Source organism: Oncorhynchus tshawytscha, linkage group LG25 (genome assembly GCF_018296145.1).
Source record: "Oncorhynchus tshawytscha isolate Ot180627B linkage group LG25, Otsh_v2.0, whole genome shotgun sequence".
In the NCBI taxonomy this organism is placed as follows: domain Eukaryota; kingdom Metazoa; phylum Chordata; class Actinopteri; order Salmoniformes; family Salmonidae; genus Oncorhynchus; species Oncorhynchus tshawytscha.
The window spans coordinates 24876089-24881088 of NC_056453.1; the positions used below are offsets into that span (position 1 = coordinate 24876089).

Sequence of the window (5000 nt, forward strand, 5' to 3'; positions counted from 1 at the left end):
AAAGAGAGAGAGAGGAAGAGAAGGGGAAAGTGAGACAGAGCGTGATAGAGTGCTTGTTCTATCTGGTAGTAACTATGTCTCCATCACTTGAAATAGTCTTCGCCTCAGTGAAATGTACTCCCAGGGCCTCTCCTCTACTCTCCCTTTATTCTGCCCTCCAAATGGAGGCGAGGCAATGAGGGAGACTTGTTTACCAGGTCAAAGAGAGGCCTGGTACTATCAGACTACATTGGGGCCAGACAGGGGCCTCTGAGAGGTGGGACAGGGGGCTCTGTGGCACTCTGAGTGCCTGGCAGAGCCGCTAACAGCCTCAAATAGGATTCTTGTCTTGGTTTCTTGTCTTGGCATTCCCCCTCTTAAAATGGAAAAGGGGTCAAATAGAGAGTTGCTTTTGGAAAGAGGTGCTAGTTTTCTGGCCTGAGTGGGAGACTGGGAGCACTGCTAATTTTCAGTAGAAGGATTGCCTCCAGATATATATATCCACTACAGGACTGTAGGACTAGGAGACAGGCAGATACAGCCAAGGTGACAGCTTTGCTAATTGAGTTTTGGTTTCTTTTTTGTTTTGGCAGGTTTTTTTATTTGTCCTTGTCCTCTGTGTGTGAGAGGACACTGTGTGTGTGTGTGTGTGTGTGTGTGTGTGTGTGTGTGTGTGTGTGTGTGTGTGTGTGTGTGTGTGTGTGTGTGTGTGTGTGTGTGTGTGTGTGTGTGTGTGTGTGTGTGTGTGTGTGTGTGTGTGTGTATGTGTGTGTGTGTGAGGGGACACAGCATGTATGTGTGATAAAGGTGACCCACCCCTCCCTCATCATGTGCCTGTGTATTCATCAGGGAGGTGACCTTCCCTTAGGTTAGACTGCGGCTTCCTTATCTGATACTCATCATCAGTAATCATCACCCGTCCCTGAATGACAATGAGACAAGGAGAGAGAGAGGGTGAAGGAAGGAGAGAGACAGAATAGAAGAGAATTGGTTGGAGGAAAGGGTAAAGACCACCTGACTAATGAGTCTGGTGTGACTCCTTCCTGCTGTGGGTAAAGAGGTCGGAACCTCATTGTATACAAAACATGATGTTGCAAAAGACTAATCAAAACACTACATTGAACTCTTTCACTTTTCATATGTTTCCCATCGGAAAGTTAGCCTGGCTGGCGCACGACCCACGTGACTCTCTGAGCTGGTGTCAGACTATCTGAAAGTTGCTCATTCTCATTACTTTCTCTCTCAAACACACATTCTCTCTCCCCCCCTCCCGTCCCCCATCCCGTCCCGTCATCTCTCCCTCTCTCTCGCCAGGCACAGGGCCACCCACCGTGTGTCCTTCTATACACCCTTGTCCTTGCCTCCCGCTCTCTAGATCCTAACTTTCAAATTCCACACAAACCAGCTGTCAAGGTTAATATGTGCAAATAAGCACTGGCGATAACATGGTGGTCTTTTTTTAAAACAATTATTTAATTGAATTTGAATAGTGCCACAGGCATCCACTCTGTAGTGGCTTTAAAGCCTTAGTAGAAAGAGAGAGAAAGGGAGAGAGAGAAAGGGAGAGAGAGAAGGGTGGCAGGGAACCTAGTGTTTTAGAGCATTGGGCCAGTAACTGAAAGGTTGCAAGATCGAATCCCAGAGCTGACAAGGTAAAAATCTGTCGTTCTGCCACTGAACAAGGTAGTTAACCCACTGTTCCTAGACTGTCATTGTAAACAATAATTTGTTCTTAACTGACTTGCCTAGTTAAAATGTAAAAAAATAGAGAGAGAGTGTGTAACGGTTTTATTCCGTTGAATGAGAGGAGGACCAAAATGCAGCGAGGTTAGTGTTCAACATGTTTAATATAGACGATAAACGAGAATAGTACAAAAATACAAAACAACAAATGTGAAAACCGAAACAGTCCTATCTGGTGCAATGACACAAAGACAGAAGACAATCACCCACAAAATACCCAAAGAACATGGCTTCCTAAATATGGTTCCCAATCAGAGACAACGATAAGCACCTGCCTCTAATTGAGAACCAATCTAGGCAACCATAGACTTACAATAAACACCTAGACTAGAAAACACCCCATAAACATACAAAACCCCTAGACCAGGAAAAACACATAAATCCCCCATGTCACACCCTGACCTAACCAAAATAATAAAGAAAACAAAGATAACTAAGGCCAGGGCGTGACAGAGTGAATGAGCAGAAGCAAAAATGAACCTTGTTGAAGGTTAAGTCTCTCACTGTATGGTTTCTCTGCTTGTTGTCACCAATAGCCTGTGCAGCCTGTCCTCTCACTGCAGCAGAGAACTTATATACTCATTACTGGTCTGTATAAAGTTCACTCTAGCCTCTGGGGTGCAGGTGTGTTTGGAGAGAGAGGAGAGCAACAGCCACCACGGGAGAGACAGGCACAGAGATTCTAAATGAGGGCATTGATTTTTGTTGTTCCCCACAATGAAATCGGGCAGGAGACTGTGGATCGGATTCCATCTGTTAGTGTAACGGATGTGAAATGGCTAGCTTAGTTAGCGGTGCCCCTCGCACGCCTGACTAGCATCCCCACCCTGGATAGTTCTGACCTTGAATATGTGGACATCTATAAGTACCTAGGTGTCTGGCTAGACTGTAAACTCTCCTTCCAGACTCATATCAAACATCTCCAATCGAAAATCAAATCTAGAGTCGGCTTTCTATTCCGCAACAAAGCCTCCTTCACTCACGCCGCCAAACTTACCCTAGTAAAACTGACTATCCTACCGATCCTCGACTTTGGCGATGTCATCTACAAAATTGCTTCCAACACTCTACTCAGCAAACTGGATGCAGTTTGTCACAGTGCATTCAGTTTTGTCACTAAAGCACCTTATACCACCCACCACTGCGACCTGTATGCTCTAGTCGGCTGGCCCTCGCTACATATTCGTCGCCAGACCCACTGGCTCCAGGTCATCTACAAGTCCATGCTAGGTAAAGCTCCGCCTTATCTCAGTTCACTAGTCACGATGGCAACACCCACCCGTAGCACGCGCTCCAGCAGGTGTATCTCACTGATCATCCCTAAAGCCAACACCTCATTTGGCCGCCTTTCGTTCCAGTTCTCTGCTGCCCGTGACTGGAACAAATTGCAAAAATCGCTGAAGTTGGAGACTTTTATCTCCCTCACCAACTTCAAACATCTGCTATCTGAGCAGCTAACCGATCGCTGCAGCTGTACATAGTCTATCGGTAAATAGCCCACCCATTTTTACCTACCTCATCCCCATACTGTTTTTATTTATTTACTTTTCTGCTCTTTTGCACACCAATATCTCTACCTGTACATGACCATCTGATCATTTATCACTCCAGTGTTAATCTGAAAAATTGTAATTATTCGCCTACTTCCTCATGCCTTTTGCACACAATGTATATAGACTCCCTTTTTTTCCTACTTTATTATTGACTTGTTAATTGTTTACTCCATGTGTAACTCTGTGTTGTCTGTTCACACTGCTATGCTTTATCTTGGCCAGGTCGCAGTTGCAAATGAGAACTTGTTCTCAACTAGCCTACCTGGTTAAATAAAGGTGAAATAAAATAAAATAAAATAACTGGGCCCGAAATGGAGGTCATTGAGAAAGTGTTGAATTTGGTTAACAAAAACTGTAATGGCTTATTTGCTACGTGTGGCTTATTTGATGGAATAGAAGTTTTGTAGTGCATAGGTTATTATTAGTGTACTGATATAAGTAGGACACGTGACGTCCCGGCAACTTTGAGAAAAAAAAACACTTTATATCGGAGTTGTGCTTTTTGTTCACACGCGTATCTGCCCTCTCATTGGCTAGAATGGTCCCACCTGATCTTGTCTCCTCCCGACTGCCTTCTAGCCTGGGTACCAGTCTCTTTAGCTAATAATCCTTGCCACTCCTTGTTATTGCCAAAGAGTCTTTGGCACATGACATGGAGTACAGAGAGTGGATAAGCTAAAGAGACTGGTACCCAGACTGCCTTCCATTTTAGAAGACGTTTATTTTCATTGTTACAGCGGCCACTTGAGAATCTGGTCAATATAATGGATAATCTGTGGTCACACATGATAACTGAATTGTGTTAGTCACACACGATATCTCAATTGGCCCAAGGGGGGCTCTGCATTATTTGTGGGGGACAACATGTTTCTCTCTCCCGTTCTCTCAGGTTTTCTCTCTCTCAAATTCAAAATTGTAAAAAGGCTTTATTCAAGTCTCTCTCTCTCCATCCCTCTCTCTCTCCATCCCTCTCTCCATCCCTCTCTCTCTTCATCCCTCTCTCTCTCCATCCCTCTCTCTCTCCATCCCCCTCTCTCTCCATCCCCCTCTCTCTCCATCCCCCTCTCTCTCCATCCCTCTCTCTCTCCATCTCTCTCTCTCTCCATCCCTCTCTCTCCATCCCCTCTCTCTCCATCCCCCTCTCTCTCCATCCCTCTCTCTCTCCATCCCCCTCTCTCTCCATCCCCCTCTCTCTCCATCCCTCTCTCTCTCCATCCCTCTCTCTCTCCATCCCTCTCTCTCTCCATCCCCCTCTCTCTCCATCCCTCTCTCTCTCAATCCCTCTCTCTCTCACGTCATCTAGTTGAGGTGTCATACATGTCATTTGCAGCATCTCTTCTCACCACCACTCTCTATCTTTCCTCTCCTCTCTCCTCTACCACTATAGAAAGGAATATTTCCAGAATAACAAAGCAATATAACATCTTTTAAAATTGAACACAATTGACCCTGGGGGGTGTGGTATGACTCCTTCTCCTTTACGTTCTGCTTTGGCACAATTGATGCTGTTCAGAGATGACTTCCATCACACTGTAGTCAGCCAGGTAGCCAGGCAGGTTGGAGCTGGGAGATAGGAGTGTTGCGTGTGCGTGCGCGTCACGTTGGACCTAGTTGGGGGTTCTCAATGCCTGCCTGAGTCCCCCCATAGCAGGGTGGATGGGAGGGGAGTCGGTGAGGGCTTTGGATTCCAAGGACATGAAGGCGGGTTTAGTTATGTGTGAAAGT

At 45.8% G+C, this 5000-nt stretch overlaps 1 protein-coding gene across 8 annotated transcripts in view; it reads left to right on the forward strand.

Annotated features, from left to right (window-relative positions):
* The window catches only part of sdk2b (sidekick cell adhesion molecule 2b), a 474295-nt gene that overhangs the window by 376119 nt on the left and 93176 nt on the right, over positions 1-5000 (forward strand). The window lies entirely within an intron of this gene.